The 27758-nt window shown below is 49.1% G+C and overlaps 1 long non-coding RNA gene across 5 annotated transcripts in view; it reads right to left on the reverse strand.

The window, feature by feature from the left end:
* Positions 1 to 27456, reverse strand: part of LOC132541828 (uncharacterized) — a 317142-nt gene extending 289686 nt beyond the window's left edge. For all 5 annotated transcript variants that reach the window (XR_009552913.1, XR_009552914.1, XR_009552911.1 and 2 more), the window contains exon 1: positions 26938 to 27456. This is a non-coding gene — a long non-coding RNA (uncharacterized LOC132541828). The remainder of the gene's footprint in view (positions 1 to 26937) is intronic.
* Between the last annotated feature and the right edge of the window lie 302 nt (positions 27457 to 27758).

A 27758-nucleotide genomic window follows, 5' to 3' on the forward strand; every position in this document is an offset into this window, starting at 1 on the left:
TGAGTGGGAAAGACACTGGGCGGGGGCAGCAGCTGCTGGACCTGACCCCACACTTGCCACTGATCCTTCCCCAGCCACCCATGGGCACTGAGGCCATTGGAGAAGCCCAGAGCCCAGGAGATGAGTGCTTGGACTCCTGCCTGCGTGCCTGCCCCTCCCACCCTGGAGGAGGCTATAAGGACCCAGGCTTCTGGCCCCTTCATTCCCTGCTCACCCCTCTCCCCCCAACAAAAACCAAATGCCCTGCAGGCTGGACTGGAGAAGCGGATGCCATGCTCACCAGGGCAGGAGACAAGTGCCCAGTGCCTTGTATCTAAGAGCCCACACACACCAAGACACATGTATGCAGTCACATGTCCACACATCAAGTGGGGAGCCAGCTAGAACTCGGAATGTTTTACCTGCGATATGAATGGATGAGCAGAGAGGCAAGAGACACTCACCCAAGATGGATCATTTAGGAATTCAGGAGCTAAGATTGAGACCCAGAAAACTCAGCCCTGGGTGGCAGGCAGGGCTCACCCTCCTCCCGTCATGAATTTATAAATAGGGGTTAAAACCTAAGCCAGAGGGGTCTGGTGGCAGCGCAGCGGGTTAAGCGCACATGGCACAAAGTGCAAGGACCAGTGCAAGAATCCCAGTTTGAGCCCCCGGCTCCCCACCTGCTGGGGGGTTGCTTCAGAGGCGGTGAAGCAGGTCTGCAGGTGTCTATCTTTCTCTGCCCCTCTCTGTCTTCCCCTCCTCTCTCCATTTCTCTCTGTCCTATCCAACAACAGTGACATCAATAACAACAATAATAATAACCACTACAATGATAAAACAACCAGGGTAACAAAAGGTGAAGGGAAAAACAAAAAAACTGTATCAGAAAGAGAAAGACCAGCAGTGGCTGACTTCACTTACAGGTGGAACTCAGGGAAAAGAACAGGAAGAGAGAGCCCCGGCAGAAGCTGGACTGATGGTGGTGTGCTGCTCCCCAGCAACAGACTCAGGGCAGGAGGGGGAGGGGAAGGATGAAGGGGCCCTGGGGTTCTGTGCCTCCCAGACACTTATCAAGGGGAGAGGAGAGGCTGCACTTAAGTGTTAAAGACTATACTGTAAACCACTAATCCCCCCCCCCAATAAGAAATCAATTTTAAAAAAAAAACTTGGGAGTCGGGCAGTAGCGCAGCGGGTTAAGCACACGAAAGCGCAAGGACCAGAGTAAAGATCCCGGTTCAAGCCCCCGGCTCCCCACCTGCAGGGGAGTCGCTTCACAGGCAGTGAAGCAGGTCTGCAGGTGTCTGTCTTTCTCTCCCTCTCTGTCTTCCCCTCCTCTCTCCATTTCTCTCTGTCCTATCCAACAATGACAACATCAACAATGATAATAATAACCACAAGGAGGCTACAACAACAAGGGCAACAAAAGGGGGGGGGGGGAATGGCCTCCAGGAGCAGTGGATTCATGGTGCAGGCACTGAGCCCCAGCAATAACCCTGGAGGCAAAAAATAAAAATAAAACAACTTCACAGACATCCAAGTCTCTCATCAAAGTGTATAAAAGGCAAAGAAGTGTCCAGAGCAGACCTAGAGAGGCAGCTGTGACTGAGGCTGGGCGGTGGCACACCCAGTTAAGTGCACATACTACTAAGTGCAAGGACCCACCCCAAAGATCCAGGTTCAAACCCCCAGATCCCTGCTTGCAGGCGGGGGGGACACTTTAGAAGCAGCGAGGCAGGACTATAGATCTCCCTCTCCCTCTCCTCTCTCAATTTCTCTATCCTAGCCAATAAAAAAGGGGGGAGGGAATGTCTGTCAGGAGCAGTGGATTCATAGTGCTGGCACCCAGCCCCAGCCAGGATTCTTCTAGACCCTATGGTGGGCAGGGGCTTTGGGCCAGGGGTTATCCTTTCTCTGCTCCATTCCTGGGAGATTAGGTCAAGAAAACACTAAGGATGCAAGTGCCCAGCCTCCACCCATGCAGAGGTGCTACAGCTGTTTTTCCAACAAGCCAAAGCTCACCCCTACACCTCTCTCTCTCTCTCTCTCTCTCTCTCTCTCTCTCTCCCTCTCTCTCCTCACCACCAAGGAGGCTGGAGCTCCCCTTCCCTCCTCTCAAGCCCCTCACTCTCTGCTCCTTCCACCTCTCTCTCCTTGTCCTCCTTGGTGCTGACCACCTGTTCCACCCACGCCTGCCCCTTTCTAGTGTCATACACTCTGAACTCCCAAACTAGCCTAACACCCCAGGCACCTTCCCTGTCCCCCCAGAGTGTCCGCCTGCAGAGCCCAGCAGCACCCCCTGTCCACAGGGAGAGCCACGTTCTCACCACCATTCTCCTCCATCGCCAAGAGGGGCCAGGGGCCAGAGGGTCCTCACACACTACCATGTGCCATGGGTGGGGCGCGCCAGGTCACGGCACACGGGGACACACACATCCAGACGGGGCGTGGACACCGAGCAAGCGTGCACATGCCTGCGCAGACCCAACGCCTGAGATTTTCTGCCCCAAATCCCCGAGGCCGAGAATCTTCTAGGACAGGCATGTTCACCTGGGGCCTGGCCCACTGAGTGGAGCCAGCTCTCTCCCCTCCAAATGGGCAGTGGCAGGAAACTGGGGATTTCTCCCTAGCAAACCAAGACCAAGCTGGCAAAGAGCTTGCAGCTCCAACTGGGGGGGCAGAGAGAAGTCCGATGCTCCCTCACCCCTCCCCCAAAAAAGTAATAAAATGAAATGATAAGAGCTGCAGCGCACTGCCTCAGAAGTCCTGACCCGGACCCCCTTCTCTGTTTGCTCAGACCCCTGCTCCCAGGGACAAAGTCTCCACTTGTCTCCCCACAGGGGTGGGAATAAAGGGGGTTTTGTCCTCCTCCCCGAGCAGGGCTGAGGGAGTTTATCTGACACTCCAGCGCTCTTTGTAAACTGAGTGTCCCAGGATAAACGCTCCCTTAAGAGTTGCTTGGCCTGGGACAGAGGGACCCTCTCCAGAGGAGAATGGGGAGCTTGTTTGATGGTCTTTTAATATGGGGGGCGGGGTGTCAGTGAGGACAGGCCTCCCATCACTCTCACAGAAGGGTCTCTGTCCTGGGGCTACAATGGAAGGAATTCTTAAAGACACAGATGCTGAAAGGGCAGGGTTTATTATTATTATTATTATTATTATTATTAGGAAGTGAGGCATGGGGGCAGGGGGGAAGAAAGAGGCATGGGGAGGACTTCCCACTCTGGGGGAGACAATTATTCAGGTTCCAACAAGGCATCTCTGACTCGAGAGTGACCGAGAGAGAAGCAAACTGGGGACTCCTTGAAGCAGAATCCCACTCCAGTCCCTGCTCTTCCTCCGGGACCCAGAGGTGACCCCAGCAGCCTGTCACAAAGAGCCTCAGTCTCCCTTCAGTGAGGTGTTCCTGCCACCCTGTCCTCAAAGACCATTCCAGTGAAGGTGCTTTGAGTCCAAACGCTCGGCCAGGACAAGGGAGGGCAGACAGCCTCGAAACTGTCACAGAAATCTAATCCTCTCCGGTGACAAGGAAAGGAGACTCACTTGCTCTTCTGGTTGTTTGTTTTGGTGCAAGGTACCTAACCAGATTTCTGAAGGCACCTCAAACTACTCCAAATGATACTTATTATTATTATTAGCTTTGTTTATTTATTTATTCCCTTTTGTTGTCCTTATTATTATTATTGTTATTATTAATGTTGTTGGATAGATAGGACAGAGAGAAATGGAGAGAGGAAGGGAAGCCAGAGAGGGGGAGAGAAAGATAGACACCTACAGACCTCCTGCACCGCTTGTGAAGCGACCCCCCCTACAAGTGGGGAGCCGGGGGCTCGAACCGAGATCCTTATGCCAGTCTTTGTGCTTTGCGCTACCTGCACTTAACCAGCTGTGCTACTGCCCAACTCCCTATTTAGCTTTATTATTGAATAGAGACAGCCAGGAATTAAGAGAGGGAGGAGGGGGAGAGAGACAGAGAGACGCCTGCAGCACTGCTTCACCACTTGTGAAGTTTTCCCCCTGCAGGTGAGGACCAGGGACTTGAACCCGGGTCCTGGCGCATTGTAACATACGCTCAACCGGGTGCACCACCACCCAGCCCCCCACCCCACAATACTTTTATAAGACTGCCCAGCAAGTCTGCCTTGTGTTTCCATTGGTTCTTGTCGAAGGGAGCTCTTCTCCAAGAAGCTGAATGGTGTTACAGAGAGCTGGAGTGGGAGTAGGGTGTCCGCTGTGAATGGGTCTGAACCTCATCTCTGCTGCTGGGGACAGGGAAGGGGGCACGGAGACACCTTCAAGCTGCAACTAATCAGCAAATCAGGAAGTGGAGGCCTGGAAATGCAGTGGAACTTGTCCAAAGACACAAGGCAGACGAGGAAGCTGAAAGCAGGCTAGACCAGGGCTCTTGGCTGAGCCGCCATGTGTAAAGCACGGGACACAGAAATGTGCGATGCCAAGGAAGGACCGGTCTGAACAAAAAGCCAGGAATGCATGTAGCTGTCTTCCCAATGGAATGGGTTTGGGTGATCCAGTCCGTGGGCCCTGCATCTACAGTTCTGCAGCTACAACAAGGCAGAACAGAGTGGACCAGGGAAGCCACCAAGGATGAAGCTGTCCTTGGCTCGGCATCTGGCCAGGGGCTGTGAAAGGGGGGAGCCACACCTCTGATTTTAAAATCTTGGTTTTGGTTTTGGTTGTTGTTGTTGTTATGTGTGTGTTTGTTTTTACCAGAGCACTGATCATCTCTGGCTTACTGTGGTGTGGGGGATTGAGCCTGGGACTTCAATGCCTCAGACAGGAGAGTTTCTTTCATAACCATTAGGCTATCTACCCTCATTTTTATAGATGAAAACAGATCCCTATATGTGAGACAATATGATATAGGTAGCTTGGGGGAAGGTGCAGGAAACAGGTCACCCAATAGAACATACTTTGCCATGAATGGAGACCTGGGATCAATGCCCCAGCCACCACATGCAAAGGGGAGGCTTCATGAGAAGTGGAGCAGTGCTGTGGTACTTCTCTTCTCTCTGTCTCTCTTTCTCCTTCTCTGTCTCATCTTCTATCTTGGAAAAAAAAAAAAAAAGGGAGATATATTTGCCAGAAGCTATGGAATTATGCAAGTGTGAAGGCCTAGTAAAACCTGGTAGATACACACTCTCTCTCTCTCTCTCTCCCTATCTATCTATCTATCTATCTATCTATGTATGTATCATTTATAGGTTCTTAGTTCATGGCAAAAGTTCAAGGAAGAGAAAGATGAGATGAAAAAGAAAACTTGGTGAAAATCGAGTGAGTGTCCACTGCTGAGCTGGGAAACCTCCAGACAAGAGGAGAAGCTTCTATGTCCTGATTGACAGGAGTGTTCCTGACCAGGTGCTAGGAGTCACAGAAAGGAGAGGGCACAGCCCCTGAGGGGTGAAGCAGCTGACAGATCACTGGAGGGAGAAGTGGAGACAAGACCTTTGCCAGCTTTGATCCCCTCTTTTCCCACAGGCCATTACACAACAGCCGAGGGTAGTCCCAACCCAAATTCTATGCTTTCAAGAGAAAAACACTCAACAGCGATCATAGAAGATGAACATTTCTTCCCATCCCCACCCCCCATGAAATCTGGCAACATCTGAGCTGAGAGGCCAGGATGAGATAGAGATGTGTAGCTGGTTTGTCTCTTGAAGCTCAAGACTGGGCTTCATTCAAGAAGGAAATAATAAATAAACCAACTAACTAACCAACTAACTAACTCAGGATACAGCCCATCTGATACAATGGGGAAAAACACCCCCTCCCACTCCTGGCCACTCTCCACCACGTTTTGTGGGGCCAGATGGTGGCACATCTGGTTAAACGCACTCATTACAGTGCACAAAGGACCCAGGTTCAAACCCCAGGTCCCCACCTGCAGGGGGAAAGCTTCACAAATGGTGAAGCAGAGCTGCAAGTATCTCTCTGTTTTTCCCCTCTCTATCTTCCCCTCCCCTCTTAATTTCTCTCTGTCTCTATCCAATCATAAATAAATAAAATAAAAAGGTTTTGTGTAGACAACATGCTGCAAGAGCAGCTGGCAGGTGTGCACCTCAGGTGTGGCCAGGCTTTCTTATCCAGCCCTTTCTCATTTGGGAGTGATATTACCTGTTACAGCACTGGGCATCTTGTATCAGTTTTCAAAGCACAAGAACACAATGTATGGGGAGCCTGAGTTCTCAGGTAAATGTTGAACTGCACCAGTAAAGCATTCAGAGTGCTGTGCTATGCTGGCAGCTGAGAGTCAGAACCCTTCCACACAGCACAACTTCCTTCTCTCAGTCTCCTACCAGCACCCAAGTTTCCAAGACTTCACCAAGGATGCTAGAACCTTCTCATCTCCAAATGCCAGTGATTGCAATAGCTGGGAACACAGGAACTGGGCAGGGGTGATCTGCTCGAGCTCAAGGACCCTGGTTCAAGCCGCTAATCCCCACCTGCAGAGGGGAAGCTTCACAAGTGGTGAAGCAAGGCTGCAGGTGTATCTCTCTCTCTCTCTCTCTCTCTCTCTCTCCCTCCCTCCCTCCCCCGTGTCTGTCTCTTTCTCTCTCCCCCTCCCTGACTGCTCCCTATCTCCCCCTTCACTAGCAATGTCTGTCTCTATCCAAAATAACTAATTAATTTTTAAGACTTTAGTGATGTATTAAGGAGAAAGATAGGAGGATAGAGATAAAGACCCAAACATCACTCTGGTGCCTTTGCTGCCGGGGACTGAATACTTGAGAGTCTGATGCTTTATCCACAGCACCACCTCCCAGACAAACTAAATAAAAAGAAAGTCTAAGGAAAAAAAAATAAGAATAAAGAACTTGGAACATGACAGGGATTCCCTTCAGCAGGTCAGCATCAGCAACAAGAGGGGCAGTGATGCGGGTTCTTGTCCGGGGCGTGTACACCTCGCAAACCAAAAAGCGACGAGGATGGATAAAGACACCCACAGACCTGCATCTGAATCCCAGCTCCAAGCCTGTCTGCTGGGAGATGATGGAGAATTACTCCATCATCTCGCTGCACTTTGGACCAGATGCTACACGTGTAGAAAGGCAAATGAGTCAGAAGAGCAGAGCTGGAGCCAGGCCTTGAACTTGAGGGGCAGTCTGAATTCCTCAACAGGGAAAAGGCAAGGAGATGTGTCTTTCAGTGAGTTGCAAGTTTATCTCATCTGAAGAGGAGGGGAATCTATTGTCTTTCTTTTTTTCCTTCCTCTCCCTCCTCTTCTTCTTTTTTTTAAATTTTATTTATTTTTTAATATTTATTTATTCCCTTTGGTTGCCCTTGTTGTAGTTATTATTGTTGTTGTGATTGATGTCATCGTTGTTGCATAGGACAGAGAGAAATGGAGAGAGGAGGGGAAGACAGAGAGGGGGAGAGAAAGAGAGACACCTGCAGACCTGTTTCACCGCCTGTGAAGTGACCCCCCCTGCAGGTGGGGAGCCGGGGGCTCGAACCAGGATCCTTAACGCCGGTCCTTGCGCTTTGTATCACATGCACTTAACCCGCTGCACTACCGCCCAACTCCCTTGCCCGACTCCCTTCTTCTTCTTTTTAATTGCTACCAGGGTTATCACTGGGGCTTGGTGCTGCATGGCAAATTCAAATCATTTCTTTTCCTTTTTCTTTCTTCCTTTAATTTTCTTCTTCTTCCTCTTCTTCTTCCTCTTCTTCTTCTTCTTCTTCTTCTTCTTCTTCTTCTTCTTCTTCTTCTTCTTCTTCTTCTTCTTCTTCTTCTTTTTTAAGTTGAAGTAAAATTGAGAAGGGGGAGGGAAAGGAGGAGGAAGAAGAGGAGAAGGAGGGAGAGGAAGAGGAGGAGGGAGGCCTTTAGCACTACTTGTGGAGTTTCCTTCAGACAGGGAGTGGGGGCTTGAACCCAGGTCCTTGCACATGGAAATGTGTGTGTTCTCTTCGATGCACCACCATCCAGCCCCAAAGAAGTCTATTTTAATGCCAGTCCTAAAAGGAGACAGGAGGTGCTGTGTTAAGTCTGTCCGTGGGTTACTGGAAGGAGGAAGGACTCAGAGCTACAGAGACATTATCAAATCCATCTGATTTATGACTTCTGGCACTGCCCAAGAGAAGCCAGAGGACAACAGGCAGGCGCCAGCTTGGAAACAGACCAAATTGTGGGTCTGCCACATGTCAGGAGGCTAACTCTGGACAAGGACTTAACTATCTATGTTGGATACCTCAGTTTCCCTGCCCGTTATATGGGGCAATGTGCAGTGGACAGCCAGCATGCTTCCTAGGACATGTCACCTTTAATACATGATAATCACCCCTCTCCTCCCACCTTGCCACCCTCCCTAAAAAGGCTATTCATTCTCTAGCTTCAGAGCAGAAAGAACCAGGAGAAGAACAGAACAAGGAGCTTTTTTTTTTCTTCCTCACCAGGGAAAAGGAGAGCAGCGGCTACACCTGCCAGGGTGGCAAGGCTTCCTCTACGAGCTCACGCAACCCATGAGCATGAGTCACTGCTGCTCGAACAAAGCCGACCTGTGTATCCTGCAGACAGAGAAAGCAAAGCAAGGCTCCCCACCTGACGCCAAACTGCCCGATGAACAATCCAGCCCACCTCCCCAATGTGGAGCTCCTAGGGGTCAGGGCACAAGCTGGCAGAGGTGGGCACACCATACAGAACCATGGGTACACATGTTCAGGAACCCAGGTTCAAGTCACGTGGGTTCCCCACCTGCAGGGGGAAAGCTTCATGAGAGGCGAAGCAGGGCTGCAGATGTCTCTCCTTTCTCCCAGGTGTCTCTGTGTCTCTTCCTTCTGTCCTGATTTCTCTGTCTCTATCTAATAAGTTAATTAATTAACTGCAACCAGTTCCATCTCTACATGTTTCACTTTGGACTATGTCCACAGACTACAGGCCTGTGATGTCAACCCTTCAGCTCCAGGACTCTGGTAAGACCATTCCTAGCTCATAGGATGCCTTAGTTCCATTCCGGGTAGTGTACTTCCTAACAAAATCCCAACACCTAGATATGGACCAAGGCCCAAGAGACAGAGCACATGTGCACATGTATCTATAACTTAGGGGAAAATATAGAACTTAAAGCAAAAATGCACAATAGTTTGCAGTGATCCAATAAGGGTAGCAAGCAAGCAGAAAGACCTAAAAAAGACAACATAAAGTACCTAATCCAATAGTTTCAACTTAGACCTGCATATTTTCTATTTCACTTCCCTCAGTCACTCCAAGGCCAACCTTATCAGATTACAAAAGCTTGTAATGATTGCAAAAGCTGAATAAGACCAGCAGACTTTAATGATGACTCTTTAGTCACTACTAGGCCACCCCATCAACTGGGGCCCTAGTCAGGGAGTCCTGGGAACCCAGACCCCTAACAGATCCCTCTCACCACTGTCACCGGTCATCTCTATTAGGAACAACATAATGGATCCCTTTGTGGGCCCCTATCGGACCTGGCCCTCAATGTGGATCAACAATGGTAGGGACTCCCCCATTCTCTGAAGGGAGGTTAGGTCAAAATCTCCCCCACCACTCGAGGAAGACGGGTCCAGCAATGGGTGCAGCCTAGAATGTTCCCAGCTATGACCACAGAATGCAAGCTCAGACCTACAGGGATGCAGAGATTACACAGGCTCCTGCACTGAATAGAGGCCCCAGATCAAATCGATGGGGTTGACAGTTTACGGTATTTATATACTTTTGCTCAGGTTTGGGAGCTACTCTCTTCCCTGATCCAGCTTTCTAGTCTTATTTCCAACCCTGACACCATCACCCCAGATAATACCATTGGCCCACCTGCATACTAGGTGTCAGGCTCAGGCAAAAATTAGTAAAGTCATGGGTCCCTTGGAATATACCTAACATAGACCTACTAACTTCCCCAAATGGAGACCCCAAATCCCATCTGATATACTTCTGCCTTTAGGTTCCTGAATATCAAACAATTTGTTCCTCTTAATATCTTAATGTTTTTTCAGACACCAAGCTGCTGATGCTACCATGACACCAACCTGACTTCCCCGGGCAGACAACCTCACCAATGTACCCTAGAACCTTATCTCTCCAGAACCCTGCCCACTAGGGAAAGATAGAAATAGGCTGGGAGTATGGATCAACCTGCCAATGCCCAGGTTCAGCAGAGAAGCAATTATAGTAACCTTCCACCTTCCACCTTCTGCACCCCATAATGATCCTGGGTCCATGCTCCCAGATGGATAAAGAATAGGAAAGCTTCCAATGGAGGGATGGGATGCAGAACACTGGTGGTGGGAATTGTGTGGACTTGTACCCCTCTTATCCTATGGTTTTTGTCAATATTTTTTGGTTTTTTATCTTATAAATGAACTTTTTAATTAATGAATTAACTAATTGATATATATGGGCCCTAGGTCAGATCTATGGGGTGTATAGTTAATAATATTTATATACTTTCCTCATGTTTGAGAGCTATTCTCTTCTCTAATCCAGCTTTCTAGTCCTATTATCAACTCTGACACCATCTCCCCAGATAATACCTCTGGCCCACCTGCATGTTAGCTAACAGCTCAGGCAAAAATTAGTAAAGTCACGGGCCCCTTGGAACATACCTAAAATAGACTTCCTAGCTTCTTCCCACACGAAGATCCCTAATTTCATCTGCTCTATTCCTACCTTTGGGCTCCTGTTTATTAAACAATGTGTCCTGCTTTATATCTTACCACCTTTCAGCCACCAAGTTGCAGATGCTACTATGATTCCATCCTGACTTCCCTGGGCAGACAACCTCACCATTATGTCCCAGAACCTCCCCTCCCCAGAGCCCTGCTCCAACTAGGGAAAGATAGAAACAGGCTGGGGGTGTGGATCCACCAGCCAATGCCCATATTCAATGGAGAAGCAATTACAGAAGCCAGACCTTCCACCTTCTGCACCCCATAAAGAATTTTGGTCCATACTCCCAAAGGGATAAAGGATAGGGAAGATTCCAATGGAGGGGATGGGACATGGAATTCTGGTGGTGGGAACTGTGTGGAATTGTACCCCTGTTACCTTACAATCTTGTTGATCATTATTAAACCACTAATAATTAAAAAAAAAAAAAGCACCCTCTAAGTAAATCTACTTATGTGACTGCTTCAGAATCGGGCCTCTGCCCAACCAGCCTGGGCTCTCAGCCTCCAGTCCAGACAACCACACAAAGAAACAGACCTGCCTCTGGCCTCACCTGTGTACAGAAGACTGGGAGGAGCACTGCTGATCTAGAAATGCTCAGAACCAGGGAAGGGATTTTCCTTTGCTTCGGAGCATCAAGTCAAAATTCCAAGTTTCCCCTCTTGTGCAGGTAAGTGAGAAGAGACACCCCCACCTCGGATAGCACCTGAAAAGCTATGGACTGAGGGTTACTCCAAGAGCCAAACTCCCTGTCCCTTGATGAAGTAGGACCACAGCCCACGCAAAATTAGGTGCTGGGGTTCTGGGTGGTGGTACACACAGTTAAGTGAAAGGACCCACACAAGAATCTGGGTTCAAGCCCCCAGTTTCCCATCTGCAGGTGAGACACTTCACAAGTGGCAAAGCAAATCTGCAGGTGTCTATCTTTCTCTCTCTCTCTTTATCTATCTACCTATCTACCTCTGTATCTTCCCATCCTCTCTGTTTCTGTCATGTCCAATAAAATGGAAAACATAAATAAAGATTTAAAAAATTAGATACTGGGATTCAGAGAACCAGAGGGGGGGGAGTGCTGATGTTAATTTACCTTCTAATTTTCACTGATCACCTATACCCTGGGCACCCTCTCAGGTCAACCAAAGGTCAGCAGAAGTCATTCTCTGCCCCCCTCCAAGTGCATGTTTCATTATCCAGTGCTCCGACTTGGTCACAGCGGACATGTGGCTTTTCTCCCCATCTATCTATCCAGCTTCCTGAGGGCTGCAGAATCCTGGTGATTCATGGGAGAAGCTGCCTCCAGCCCCCAGGTCCAGGTGAAAAGCTTGTGCCAACAAAAGGGCCAGTCAGTATCCCCCACCCCTGCCCCTAGCCTGGGGTCTGGCTCACCCTGGCACACAGGTGAGTGCAGCCTCTGTGTTCCAAGGACACACGAACAAAAGTGGTCCCTGCCTCCAGGTCTGCAGTCAGGACACCTGCACATGGCCTGCCCTTCCTGGTCCACCAGGGAGCAAAGCTAAGAATGAAACTACTACGTAAAGAAGAAAAGAAGTCTGGAAGATGACTCACCCAGTAAGCACACACTTTGCCATGAGTTAAGGACCTGGGTTCAAACCTCGCCCACCACAGGAAAGCACCACGCAAAAAGGGGAAGCTTCAAGAGTGCTGAAGCAGTGACATCTCTCAGTCTCTCTCTCTCTCTCTCTCTCTCTCCTTCTTGGTCTCTCATCTTCTATGTGAAAGAGGGCAGGTAGAACTGTGTAGGCACATAACCTTACAGACCCAGTGAAGTTCTGGTAGAGAGGAGGGGTGAGGAAAGAAAGAAGGAGGGAGGAGGGGAGGGAAGAGAAGCAGAGGCAAGGGGCAAAGAGAGAAAGGCAGACAAAGAAAAGAGAGAAAGAGAAAGAAAAGGAAGGAAGGAAAGAGGGAGGGAGGGAGGGGAGGAGGGAGGGAGGCAGGAAGGAAAAAATGGGGGGAGGAGGGAGAGAAGAATTGGAGAAAACTCCAGAGTCAGCCAATCACTGATAAGCAGTACATCTAGCCTTCCAGATGTGACATCTCAGTCATGTGATCAAGCAAAACACCCAGTGGTTAGAGCCCATTCTCTGCAACTTGAAACTGAAAGTGACTGACTTAAACACACGTTACCTTTTATGGAGGAGCAGAGCCCCGAGAGATCCCCCAATGACTGTACCAAGTCACAGAGATGCTGGTGACAGAATGGGCCATGGGGAGGGCAGGACCCCAGTGCCATGGTTGAATCCATGCTTCAAGGCTCTGAGGACATTCTCTGAGGTCCCTAAGGCACTAAAGTCAGAGAAGAATGTCCACAGCCCAGGGGAACTAAAATCCCAGAACCATGCACTCCAAGCCCATTAGGGGCTATTTCACATCCTTTCCAACAGCACACAGCTGTTTGGGGGAGCCCCAGCCATGCATGACACAGAGGTGTAGTAGGGACTGGAAGCCGTGGCTTATGGGCCAGTGTGCCTTGTGAACCAGGATACAGCCACACACACGTGGCTTCTTCAAGTGGCCTCTCCTCAGCCTGATTCCTAGGGAGAAGGTGGGCAGCCAGGGTCTGGAAGAAACGGGAGCCCTGAGCCAAATCCCAAGGCCACACAGGGGTGGGGGCAGAGAGGTTAGAAAGTGACAAGGGAGGCAATTCCAATTCCGGGAAAGGCGGAAAAGCCCCGTGGTCAGGGAGGAATGAGGAGCCAGGACCCTCTCGGCTCTCTGGTTAACCACATCCCCCGTTTCCACTTGGAGATTTAATTAAAAACCCAAACAGCTGAATTTCCCAAACGACTTGCCAATGGCCACGGATCCCCTTCATTCAGAGCAACCTAACCTCTCTCCCTGTGCCAGCCTGTGGTCACCAAACTAGTTTGGTGTGAAGCCAAATTGGGGGGGGGGGGGGTTGTGACAGAGGTCACGGGGAAGGAGGGGTCACAGGAAACCCCTCCTCCCCCAAACAAGAAGCCTCTGCACTTTGATGAGCCTGTTCTGTCACGTAGCCACCTGTAATCACTGCTTCTTGCTGCTTCATTTAAAAATAAATAAATAAAAGGAAACTGATGGAAAACCTAATAGTAGGGGCCAGGCGGTGGTGCACCTGGTTAAGCACACACATTACAGTGTGCAAGGACCAGGGTTCAAGCCCCTGGTCCCCACCTGGAGGGGGAAACCTTCACAGGTACTGGAGCAGTGCGGGATCCTTGCACTGGTCATTGCGCTTCATACTACGTGCGCTTAACCCGGTGCGCCACCGCCAGGACCCCAAGAAAATCCTTTCCAAAAAGACAGATGATGCCTATTTGAAGCTGAGTAAAGCCCCCACACACTGCAGTGCCCTGCTGCTCTGTATGTCTCCCCCAGGGAACCTAGTTCTTAGGAAAGACTCTTTTCTTAGGAAAGATTCCACCTGAAAGGGGTGGGGCTCTAGTCTTCCTCATGGAGGTGTCTTTAACATTCCTTGGCTGTCACTTCCCACCTCCTGGGAAGGTTCATAGTGGAAGCCTTGTGGCTTGTTGCCAGAGTGGAAAATGTTCCTGTGATGAGGGCAGTTCCTCCAAAAACAACGCACAGAGCAACCACATGACCCAGTCATCCCACCTGGACCACAGGGTGACTCCAACAGATATTTATACACCCATATTCTTGGCCATCTTGTTCACAATAGCCAAAATGTGGGGACTACTCAAGTGCCCCTTAAGAAATGACTAGATATGTCTATTTTAGGTATATTCCAAAGGGCCCAGGACTTCACTAGTTTTTGTCTGCGCCTGACATCTGATATGCACTATTCTTGCCTTTGGGTTCATAATTGGTCAACAATTTGTTCTGCTTTCTATCTTAACTCTTTTTTTTAGCCATCAGGTTCCAGATGCTACCATGATGCCCAACCGGACTTCTCTGGGCAGACAACCCCAGCAATGTGTCCTGGAGCCCTGCTTCCCCAGAGCCCCACCTCACTAGGGAAAGAGAGAGGCAGGCTGGGAGTATGGATTGACCTGTCAACGCCCATGTTCAGCGAGGAAGCAATTACAGAAGCCAAACTTTCCACCTTCTGCATCCCACAGTGACCCTGGGTCCACACTCCCAGAGGGATAAAGAATAGGAAAGCTTCCAATAGAGGGGAGGGGATGCAGAACCCTGGTGGTGGGCATTGTGTGGAGTTGTAATCCTCTTATCCTAGAGTTTTGTCAATACTTCCATTCTATAAATAAAAATTTTTTTAAAAAAATCACTGGGGGCCAGGCAGTAGCACAGCTGGTTAAGCACACATGGTGCAAAGTGCATGGACCGACGTAAGGAACTCGGTTCGAGCCTCCGGCTCCCCACCTGCAGGGGGATCACTTCACAGGCAGTGAAGCAGGTCTGCAGGTATCTATCTTTCTATCTTTCTCTCCCCCTCTCTATCTTCCCCTCCTCTCTCCATTTCCCTCTGTCCTATGCAGCAACAAGGCCAGCAATAACAACAACCACCATGAATAGCAAGGGCAATAAAAGGGAAAAAGTAGCCTCCAGGAGCAGTGGATTCATAGAGCAGGCACAGAGCCCCAGCAATAACCCTGGAGACAAAAAGAAAAGAAAAAGATAGAAGAATTGAATGAGGGCTGGCAAGGAACTGGGAAGAGCAGTTTCTCATTGAGATAAAAATAATTTGGAGATAGATATTGACAAAAGCTACACAACAATGTGGCTTTCCCTAGAGTCACTCCTACACAGGTAAAGCAGTTAAGGTGTTAAATCGCACATGCACTTTACCACTATAGAAAGGATCTAAACTGGGGGCCAGGTGGCAGCTCACCTGGTTAAGCACACACATCACAGTGCGCAAGGACCCAGGTTCAAGCCCCCACTCCCCATCTGCAGGGGGACAGCTTCACGGGCGGTGAAGCAGGGCTGCAGGTATCCCTCTGTCTCTTTCCCTCTCTATCTTCCCCTCCCTTCTCAATTTCTCTCAGTCTCTATCCAATAATAAATCAAGTTTAAAAACAAAATTCGAAAAGGAGTCTGAACTGAAAAGTAATCATATGAGGGAAAAAATGTGAATACAGCCATGAAAAGGTGTTGCTGGAAGCCTCTGCTTATCAGGCACGTTCCTTTCCAGCCCTCAAGCACAAGAGAGCCCTCTCCCACAGAGACTCCAGCATCCAGCCAGCTTTTGGCTGGCCCAAAGCTACAGAAACCCACGAGCCCAGGAGCAACAGCAGCTGTGGCAGCATCTGCAAACCCATCCAGGAAGCACCATTAGTAACAAAAGCGGAAGTTCACAAGCCAATGACTGGAATTGTGTCTGTAACTAGAGAGGGAACAAAAAAAACATATGCACTGGAATCCCATAACACTCCACTTTCCCCACCCCAACTTGAAGAATAAACAAACACTTGCTTAGAAAGTCATATCCCAGTGGTCCGGAGGTGGTACAGTGGATAAAGCACAAGACTCGTAAGCATGAGGTCCCGAGTTCAATTCCAGGCAGCACATGGACCAGAGTGATGTCTGGTACTTTCTGTTTCTCTCTGCCTATCTTCTTCATGAATAAATAAATAAAATAGTTTTAAAAAAAAAAGTCATCCCCCGCTTCCATGTTTACTGGGCTGGATGACACAGTGCGCCCAGTATACACAATGGGATACTATTCAGCTACAAGATGCTAAAAGATGGTGGAATTGTAACCTTCTGCAGTAAAACAGAAGTGACTCCATTTTGCAAAGTGGAATCAAAGTCACAAGGAAAAATACACACATTGTATATATGACTTCACCTATGTGTGTAATACAAAGGGATACAATGGATGAATGAATTAAAGAACAACAATAAAATGGACAATGAGGAAGGAAGGAAGGAAGGAAGGAAGGAAGGAAGGAAGGAAGGAAGGGAGGGAGGGAGGGAGGGAGGGAGGAAGGGAGGGAGGAAGAAAGAAAGGTGAGGGGGGGCAGGAGAGAGGTTTGGGGAGGGAGCGGAAGAATGGGGAGCCAGGGAGGAGGAGTTTAAGGAAGGGTGATGGGTACTGGGTGGCTTGTGTTTGTGATTGTGGAAAATGAGAGGAGCAAATGGACAAGTCCCCGCTGAGTCATCTGACAGGCCAGTGAGTAGGGGAGATAGTTTCCTGTCCATCCAACTTGGTTTCTGGGATCAGCAAAAGGAGAGGAAATAGCTACTGAGGTGAAATGAGGTCAAGGACCCCCATTTGAGGCAACAACAGCAACGCAGATAAAAGTCTCGAGCCAATTAAATCAGACCCAATCCGAGGCATCTGCTAGGGGGCCGGCAGATTAGCTCACCTGGACAGAGCACACTTGCTCGGCCATGCAAGGGGCCCCAGGTTGGAGCTTACACACGCTTACACACACACACACACACACACACACACACACACACACACACACCACACTTAAGGAAGCTTTGATGCAGTTTGGTGTGTTTTGTCTCTGTGTATCTGTCTCTATCTCTGTCTATCTAGGGGGGAAAATTGTCCTGAAGGGGCAAAGACCCAATAAGGACAGGAAGAAAAAAAATAACTAAAGTAAAATAGAAAGAGGCATTTGGCCAGCCATGGGGAAGGGGGCGGGGTCAAGGGCCAGAAGGTTTGGTTTGCTCCTGAGGACCCACAACCAGAGAAGCCTTGATCTCACCAGCCTGAGCAGGGAGCCCCTTCTGTCCTCACCCACTACAAAAGGCACCTGGCTTCCATACTGCTGTGTAGAAACCTGTACCAGCAGACCTCCTGCGTGCGAGAGGAGGTGATGATTCACTTCACAGAAAGTCATTCTTTGACAGAAACCTGCTGCTTCAGCATTCCTCAGGCCGCTCGCTCCCCTGGGGCCTTGCTCACAGCCTGTGATCAACCCAAATCAGTTCCGTGGATGCCTTTCTTTCTGTCCAAGCACAAACCCATCTGTGCAGCAAGGGAGCTGTGTGATTATTTTATCTTATTTATTTATTCATGTGTTTGTTTATTTTTGGAGAGAAATTGAGAGGGGAGGGAGAGGGGGCCTGGCGGTGGCCCATTTGGTTAAGGGCACACAGTACTATGCGTAAGGACCTGGGTTTGAGCCCCCCCTGCTCCCCAACCTGCAACGAGGACACTTCGAGGTGAAAGCAGGTCTGCAGGCATCTCTTTTGCTCCCCGTATCTCCCCTCCCCCTCTCAATTTCTCTCTGTCCTACAGAATAAAATGGGGAAGCAAAAAAAATGGCCACCAGTAGCAGCGGACTCGTAGTACTGGCACTAGACCCGGCAATAATCCTGGAGGCAAAAGGAGAAAGAAAGAGAGAGAGAGAGAGAGAGAAGGTAAAAGAGAGAGGAGAAAGAGAGAGGATGACAATAACATCACCTAGGATGACGATGGCCAGAAAGAGAAGTCCCCGTGGTCTTGGAGCACACAAGACAATGTGACAGGAAGGGCATTTTCCAAGCTCACAGGGACCAGACCAATCTAAGGAGAGACTATACGTATAACTCAATCCTAAAGAACTGGGGGCAGGAGAGACAGCTCACCTGGGAGGGTGTGTGTCTGGGGTTTGGGCCAGGTTCCAGCCCTAGATTCACAGGAGCAGTGTCTCAACACTTGGAAAAGCTCTAGTGCTGTTATCTCTCCCCCTTCCTCTCTCCCTGTGTCTCTATCTGAATGAAAGAGTGGCCCCTGGAAGCAGTGAAATTTCCCATGGGAGACCCTGGTCCAGAGAGACAGAGAGAGAGAGAGAGAGAGAGAGAGATTGAAGAGAAGAGAAGAGAAGGGAAGGGAAGGGAGGGGAGGGGAGGGGAGGGGAGGGGAGGGAAGGGAAGGGAAGGGAAGGGAAAAGAGACAGAGAGAACAGAGCTGGAGTTTCTCTACCGTTTACCCAAATGCAGACACTCCTGTCTTAAGTACAAAGAGCATCTGATTACTAGACGCCTTTGTCAAAGTCTGGACCAACATAACCAGGTACCTGGGATAGGGAGGGAGAGAAGCTTTGAGCTTGGGAAAGCTTCAGGCAGGGAAAGGCTCAATTTGGGCTTTGGCTGGCCAAGAAGTCAGACTCCCTGCTTTTTCAAAGTACCTGTCTATATTGGAATAGCCTGGGAGAGTACTGAAAACACCTGCCCCCCACCTCAAGATCCCACACATACCCAAAGCCTCAAGTGTGTGGGGTGTGGGGGGGTGGGGGGGGTTGATGGCTGCTAGGAAAATGTATTTTTTAACAAGTTCTCTCAGTCATTTTTTTTCTTCCTTTTTTTTTTGTTTAAGTGATTTAATAATGGTGTGCAAGATTATAAGATTACAGGCTCTAGTTCCATACCAAACTCACCAACAACATTCTGTGTCCTGTCCCTAGACATTTTTGATTTTTGCAAGTTCAGGGTTTTCAATTATCTATATTCCACAAATGAATGAAAACTTCCAGTGGCTGTCTTTCACTTATTTCACTGAGCATAATCACTGCCATTACATTCACTTTTTCCCAAAGGACACAACATCTTTAACTCATTCATTATTTGTTTTAATATTTTACTTATTTATTAGAGAGAGAGGTGGAAATAAAGAGACCCAGAGCATCACTCTGGCACATGTACTGCTGCGGATTGAACTCAGAACCTCATGCTTGTAAGTCCAATACTTTATCCACTGCACCACCTCCAGGACCACAAGTCATTCATTCTTATGCAGACCACAAATGCAGCTCAGAATGGACAGTCTGAACAGTCTGTGCCCAGCTTGCTAGAGAAAAGCTACATCTCCCAGGAAGTGAGCACTGACAGGAGAAGCTGAGGGGCAGCTCTGTAACTGGCGACAACCTCTCCACACCCTCTCCCACCAAGACTTCCTGCTAGGATTCTCTGCGTCTGGGTGTTCGAGGAAGGGGGCCTGTACAGGGGCAGAGGAGAGAGAGGGAGAAGGAAGGAGAAGTATTTCAGTTTACAAGCCCTAGTAGGACAGCTGGGAGTGTTTTGAAGAGGAAAAGAAAAAGTTTTGCTCTAGGCAACCAAAACTTAAGCCAAAAAAAAAAAAAAAAAAAAAAATCGATCTGGACAACAAAAGTCTGCTAGTGGAGAAGCATTTATAGAAGCCAGACCTTCCAACTTCTGCACCCCCATAAAGAATTTTGGTCCATGCTTCCAGAGGAAGAAAGAATAGGGAAGCTTCCAATGGAGGGGATGAGACATAGAACTCTGGTGGTGGGAACTGTGTGGAACTGTACCCCTGTTATCTTACAATCTTGTCCATCGTTATTAAATCACTATTAAAATTAAAAATGCATATTAAAATTAAAAATAAATAAATAAATGTATGTTTTGCTGAGATTTAAGTAACCCCAGAGCTGCCTTAGCCCAAACAGACAGCATCCACACACACCCTCGCCAGAGAAGAAGCTGGAAGCAGAAAGGCTTATTGGTGGTGGGTTATAGGCGGAAGGTTTCGACTAAGTAGTCTCCGGACTAGTGAGGGCAGACGGGCCTCGACTTCACATAAGTGTTCTTGATGCAAAGAGACTCCCTCAGTTCTACCCATATCAGTGTTCCCCCCAAAAGCCATCAGGCCAACTCTCTTCACTCCCTTTTTGGGGGTGGTGGGGAGGGAGAGGAATAAGTCCCCTAAAGAAAAGGAGAACTGGTGGCCAGGTGGTGACGCACATGCTACAATGCACAAGGACATGGGTTCAAGCCCTTGTCCCCCCTCTGCCGAGAGAAAGCTTTGCGAGCAGTGAAGCTGCAGGTGTTTTTCATTCTCTCTCCCTTTCTATCACCCCTTACCCCCTCAATTTCTGGTTGTCTTTATCCAATAAATAAATAAAGATAATTTTTTTTAAAAAAAGTAAAAAGAAAGAAAGAAAGAAAGAAAGAAGGAAGGAAGGAAGAAGGAAGGAAAGAAAGAAAGAAAGAAAGAAAGAAAGAAAGAAAGAAAGAAAGAAAGGGAAGGGAACTGTAGTCCAGGCAGTTATATAGAGGTGGAACAGCTGACCTAACCTGCAAACATCAGCTCCTGAGTTTGAGCCCCAGCATCACAGAGGCCAGGGGGATGCTCTGGTGTCTTCATTCTCTCTTGCCCTTCATAAATAAATAAATAAGTCTTAGCAAAAGAAAAAGCAAGGGGAATCACTTCCTAGTCCAATACTGCATGCCAACACCCTAAGTCCACTGTGAGCTTCAAGGCAAATAAATACATGGCACTTTAAACCTGCCCAAAGGACCTAGTGGGAGTTGTATTGTTATGTGGAAAACTGGAGAAATGTTATGCATGTACAAACTATTGTATTTACTGTCAAATGTAAAACATTAATCCCTCAATGAAGAAAAGAAAAAAGAAAAAAAAAAAAAAAAACCTGCCCAAATATCCAGGAAATGCTGTCTTGGCGCATCAAGCACCGGGACACACCTGCTCCTCTGGCCTGAGTCACCGTATTGCACACCGGACTTGCCGACGTTCGGGGCTTGGCAGCTCGAAAGCTCGCACGCACACCGGATGTCATCTGGCCACCTGCCCCTCCAGAGGCGTGTCAGGACAGATCAGGTAATAACCCACCTTAGACTACACAATGAACGCCCAGGGGGGCGTAGAGGAGGAGAGACAGGGAGGGAGGAGCCTACAGAGATGCTTCTCCCTCTTTTGTTCCTCTCCTCTGCTCAGTGGGTTGGAAATAAAGAGCACAGTGAACTGGCCAAGGGGAGAAGATGGTGATCTTTCACCTGATAAGTTTCTCTAGAATAAAGGTGTACAGAAATGAATACATTTGAAGGGGACAGGGAACTTTTATTGAGTGTCATTATGACAAAAAAAAAAAAATCATTATCATCATCCTAAATAAGAGGGGCAGGAGGAAACTGTAGAAGGTGACATATGTTTACAGTATGAATTGTGTTGGTGGTTTCACAGTAGAGATTTACCACCAGACTTTGTATATCAAATATGCCCAGCTTTCGTGTGTGTGGATCGATTTCATTCAGTGTTGTTGTTGTTGTCGTTGCTGTTGCTGTTATTGTACGACAGAAACACAGAGTGAGAAAGAACACAGCCTTGAAACTTCCGCCATCTGGGTGACACACAAGGCAAAACGACACACTACGTGAGCTACCTGGCCAGTTCTAAAAAGTGTGTTTTAAAGTTGACCAATTACATTCTGAGCCAGATAAGAAGGAAATGTGGTGGACAGCAGGGAAAAACTCATTTAAAGCCAACAGGTTCATCCAAAGTGTGAACCTCCTAATCATAGCACTGTTGGCTTTGATCATAGCACTACTGACTGTGGCTGTGTAAGATAGTACCATACACTGTGACTGTATCAGATGGAACCATACACTGTGACTATATCAGATGGAACCATACACTGTGACTATATCAGATAGAACCATACACTGTGACTATATCAGATGGAACCATACACTGTGACTATATCAGATGGAACCATACACTGTGGCTGTGTCAAATGGAACCATACACTGTGGCTGTGTCAGATGGTACAATACACTGTGGCTGTGTCAGACGGAACCATACACTGTGGCTGTGTCAAATGGAACCATACACTGTGGCTGTGTCAGATGGTACAATACACTGTGGCTGTGTCAGACAGAACCATACACTGTGGCTGTGTCAAATGGAACCATACACTGTGGCTGTGTCAGATGGTACAATACACTGTGGCTGTGTCAGACGGAACCATACACTGTGGCTATGTCAGACGGAACCATACACTGTGGCTGTGTCAAATGGAACCATACACTGTGGCTGTGTCAGATGGTACAATACACTGTGGCTGTGTCAGACGGAACCATACACTGTGGCTGCGTCAGATGGAATCATATACTGTGGCTGTGTCAGATGGAACCATACACTGTGGCTTTGTCAGATGGAACCATACACTGTGGCTGTGTCAGATGGTACGTCAGATGGTACCATACACTGTGGTTGTGTCAGATGGAACCACATATGCTGTGGCTGCGTCAGATGGTACATCAGATGGAACCATACACTGTGGCTGTGTCAGATGGTACATCAGATGGTACCATACACTGTGGCTGTGTCAGATGGAACCATACACTGTGGCTGTGTCAGACTGTGACATTTACAGAAGTTGCGGAAAGGGTTGATAGCAACTCTGGGCCCTATTTTTTCATGGTTTCTATAAACCTAGATTCATATCAAAATCAAGAGTTAATTTTTTTTTAAAAAAGGGTAAGACTTCTCTTTACAATATATTTTTAGGATCTTTATTGATTAGATAAAGATATAGAGAGGGAAGGGGGAGATAGACAGACAGACACCTGCAACCCTGCTTCACCGCCTGTGAGGCTTTCCCCCCTGCAGGTAGCAACTGGAGGCTTGAGCCCCAGTCCTTCTACACTGTATAAGTAATGCATGTGTTCAGTCAGGTATGCTATCATCCAGCCCCATAATCTTCAAACTTACTGGACCACTGGCATATTATAAAGGGTGTGATTCCGGGGTAAGATGAAGTCAATACACAGCAAGGAATGGGGGTGGTCAGGACTCCCCTGCCTTTCCCAGATGTGCCTCTCTCCACAAATTACACATGTGTACCAACCCAGAATGTCTCTGAACACCCCTGGGGGCATCACGTAAGCTTGATTGTTGAAATCGTAGCTTTAGAAACTGGAACTCCTTCAGCAGGGAAGCAATTACAGAAGCCAGACCTTCCACCTTCTGCGTCCCACAGTGACCTTGGGTCCATACTCCCAGAGGGGTAAAAAATAGAGAAGCTATCAGGGGAGGGGATGGGATACAGAGTTCTGGTGGTGGGAACTGTGTGGAGTTGAACCCCTCTTATCCTATGGCTTTTGGCAGTGTTTCCTTTTTATAAATAAAAAATTTTTTTAGAAAAAGGAAAAGAAATTAGAACTCCATTTCTAATCATTTTACTATCTCCAGTGTTCAAAGGTGGGGTTAAAAAGACTAATGTTGGGAGTCGGGCGGTAGCACAGTGGGTTAAGCACAGGTGGCGCAAAGCGCATGGACCAGCGTAAGGATCCCGGTTTGAGCCCCCAGCTCCCCACCTGCAGGGGAGTCGCTTCACAAGCGGTGAAGCAGGTCTACAGGTGTGTGTCTTTCTCTCCCCCTTTCTGTCTCCCCCGCCTCTCTCATTTCTCTCTGTCCTATCCAATAACGATGGCATTAATAACAACAATAATAACTACAACAATAAAACAAGGGCAACAAAAGGGAATAAATATTTTAAAAGACTAATATCTTTTTTTTTAATATTTATTTTATTTATTTATTCCCTTTTGTTGCCCTTGTTTTATTGTTGTAGTTATTATTGTTGTTGTCGTTGTTGGATAGGACAGAGAGAAATGGAGAGAGGAGGGGAAGACAGAGAGGAGGAGAGAAAGATAGACACCTGCAGACCTGCTTCACCGCCTGTAAAGCGACTCCCCTGCAGGTGGGGAGCTGGGGTTCGAACCGGGATCCTTATGCCGGTCCTTGTGCTTTGCGCCACCTGCGCTTAACCCGCTGTGCTACAGCCTGACTCCCGACTAATATCTTTTTTAAAGAGATATTTACTTATTAACTAGAGGGGGGTGATCAGAATATCACTCTGACACAAGCAATTCTGGGAATCAAACAGAACCTCATGCTCTGAGGGTCAGTGCTCTAACCATCAAGCCACCACCTAGGCCACAGAGACAACTTGAATCCAGCTGCCTAGTACATCTCAAGACTTCAGCACTACTAAAGCTACTGACATGGCAGGTCTAATGGCATATTTTAAGGTCCTCTAATACCAAGGCTGATTAAGTCACAACCGTAGGAAAAAGCAAATCACACTTTTCTCTTTGAGCCCTGTGCCGTGCGTGGTTCCCCGGTGCCTTGTTATCTCTCAGGTAAGTGATGCCCTCTCCCTCCAACTCTAGCTTAAAAGAGGGTTAGTGGTTTCGGGGTTTTTTCTTATAGAACTAATTCAACAGATGGACAGATGCTCTGTGCTACAGACGCTCACAATGCATCACTTGTAAGGGCTCAAATTTGGAAATAGCTCAGTGTCCGACAATAGAGGCATTGTCATATCAGTTATGATCCATGCCTGAAGCAGAATGCAGTGCTGTACAGCCAATCCGTGGTAGAAGTTTCAAGTAAAACTGGGTGGGGGGGGAGCAGGAAACAAACTCCTTTATACTGCAGGGTTTTAGCATCAAGGAAGCCTATCAAATGGCCAGCACTACCATGGCAATTGGGTGGGGTTCCCCACACACACACACTGCTTTTACACTGTTTTTGTTTGTTGGTTGGTTGGTTGGTTTTACAATCTTCTAATAAAATAGAAAATGAGCATGGATCAGTTTTCAAATCAGATTTGGTAGCTCAGACTTGGTCATCAAAGGGACAGTTTTCTTTTCTTTTTTTTTAAAGATTTTATTTATTTGTGAAAAAGATAGGAGGAGAGAGAAAGAACCAGACATCACTCTGGCACATGTGCTGCTGGGGATCGACCTCAGGACCTCATGCTTGAGAGTCCAAAGCTTTACCACTGTGCCACCTCCCAGACTACCAAAGGGGCAGTTTTCAACAGTTCCCCTCCTCCCAGGGTCTGCAGGAGAAGGGGGCAGAGAGAGGAGGACCACAGGGCACTAAGCACCACCAAGGGGCCAGAGTACCACAGGGCACTAAGCACCACCAAGGGGCCAGAGTACCACAGGGCATTAAGCACACCAAGGGGCCAGAGTACCACAGGGCATTAAGCACACCAAGGGGCCAGAGTACCACAGGGCACTAAGCACACCAAGGGGCCAGAGTACCACAGGGCACTAAGCACACCAAGGGGCCAGAGTACCACAGGGCACTAAGCACACCAAGGGGCCAGAGTACCACAGGGCACTAAGCACCACCAAGGGGCCAGAGTACCACAGGGCACTAAGCACACCAAGGGGCCAGAGTACCACAGGGCACTAAGCACCACCAAGGGGCCAGAGTACCACAGGGCACTAAGCACACCAAGGGGCCAGAGTACCACAGGGCACTAAGCACACCAAGGGGCCAGAGTACCACAGGGCACTAAGCACACCAAGGGGCCAGAGTACCACAGGGCACTAAGCACCACCAAGGGGCCAGAGTACCACAGGGCACTAAGCACCACCAAGGGGCCAGAGTACCACAGGGCACTAAGCACCACCAAGGGGCCAGAGTACCACAGGGCACTAAGCACACCAAGGGGCCAGAGTACCACAGGGCCACAGGTTCCTGGGGCAGGAAGCAGAACTAGCAACACACGTCACCTTTTTCTTCCTTGAAAGCCTGGTTCTTTCATCTCCTCTAAGCAAGTGATTAGTTACAGGATCACTCCTCTGGGTACCGACACCCTGACAAGCGCCCAAACGTTCCCTATGCAGAAAGGACTTCTGGGTGGACAAAAGTCACCACATCTAGGGAAGGAAGCATCTGCAGGAAACTCTCTTCAGAAGGCAGGTGCAGGAGTGGAGAACAGGTGCGCAAGACGGAGAAGGACAAGGAGGAGCCTGGTTGAATGGTACAAGTAGGCCCATTTGCTTGGGTTATTCAGTCAATAAACATCTGTTGTTGTCCACTCAGTAACAAGCAAAGCACTGCCCCCAGACAGGGCAGACACAAAAGTCCAAGGGGAAGAAGGGCAAGTGGACTCAGGAGTGGGACTAAGTCTTCTTCAGGACAACTGGGAAGCCTCTCCCAGGAGCAAGGCGCCCAGGTCGCTGGGAATAGGTCGGGGCAGGGGCGCCAAAGGCCGCCCAGAACCTAATTCCTGCTATCTTCCACTCTTCCCCAGACTCGCCTTACATCACCATTTCAAGGCCCGCCTTACAATGACCTTACAGTCCTTAGGAGAAAAAAAAAAAAAAGAACCAATCACTTGGGACATGCAAAAAACACCCTTACTCCACCTCCAAAGGTGTGGGGGGGGAGCGGAGAACTCTGCCCTGAAGCCACCATCTGGGTCGCAGGTGGGCAGACGCAGGTCACAGACCCTTCTTGAAGTTACAGCCCAGGAGGGTGTCAAGGTGAACAGGTGAGCGTTAGGGGCCAAGACGAGGGGCCCAGGACTTTTCCTAGCTTGGGGCTCTGGTCCCCAGGAACGGCCAGCGACGGGATGGTTGGGGGAGAGGGAAGTCTGGCAGCACTGACCACAATGCTCAGGGCGAAGCAGTTCCCCTGGAGGTTGGAGGAAAGTAGCTAAAATGACTAAGAAGAAAGACATCAACGCCAAGGACGAACTTTTCAACAGATTCCAAAGATCATAAGAAAGCGACGCGGTGGTAAAATACTCATAGTAATCATGATAATAATAACAGTAATGATAATAATATCCAATCCCCTGGCCCGAATGGCAGAGAAAACTCACCTCCAGGTTAGTTCCCGGTGGTTGTTAGGTAGAATGTAATCAGTTCACTCATTGGAGACAAGAGATGGAATCTTCCGAGTCCGGCTGAGAAGCACCAAGTAATCCACATGGAGGGGTTTCGGGGCTCCGAGCCCATGCCCTGCGTTTCCATGCAATGCCCCGAGCACGGGGGCCCGCGGAGGTGCTGGGGTTTGGCGGGCGGGGGCTCCTCAGCAGCCGCGTTCCCAGGCCGGGGGGGCCCGGGGCCGGGCGGGCAGCTCCGCGAGTTCTCCGGCCCCTCCGCGCCCTGCCCGCGCCCAGCCCGGCTCAGCCCCGCGCCTCGCCCCGCGCCTCGCCCCGCAGCGCGTCCCCAGCGCTCACGCACAGCACCCGGGCGGGAAGCCTTCTGCCAAGCCCAGAGACGCGCACAGGCCAAGTCCGCTCTCAGCCGCGGGTCTGCAGATCCGGGGGGGCCGGGGCAAGGGGGGGCCCAGGAGGTTTGAGAGAGGCCGTGAGAGAAGCTGGGGCTACGGTGCACACAGGTCCTGCGGGCGCCCCGGCGTCTGTGCGCTCCGCAGGCGGCTGGGCCATTCGTCTTTTATATACCAACGGAGGGTGGGCGGAGCGCGGGGGGGGGCTGGGCGGTGCAAGGCTACCAAGTGGCTTCATGGGAGCTGTAGTTCTGTTTTCCCAAACAGACCCCTGGTTAAAATGTTTGGGGTCTGCCCAGGGCAACTGTTTTCTCTTGCTGCCGTACTTACTGTATACGGTTCTCACTGTCGACTCACTGTCAACTGCTTTAGGTCTGTGCCGGCCTTTGGCCTTTGTGCCACGAAGCCCCC

This window comes from Erinaceus europaeus, chromosome 12, assembly GCF_950295315.1.
Source record: "Erinaceus europaeus chromosome 12, mEriEur2.1, whole genome shotgun sequence".
Taxonomy (NCBI): Eukaryota; Metazoa; Chordata; class Mammalia; order Eulipotyphla; family Erinaceidae; genus Erinaceus; species Erinaceus europaeus.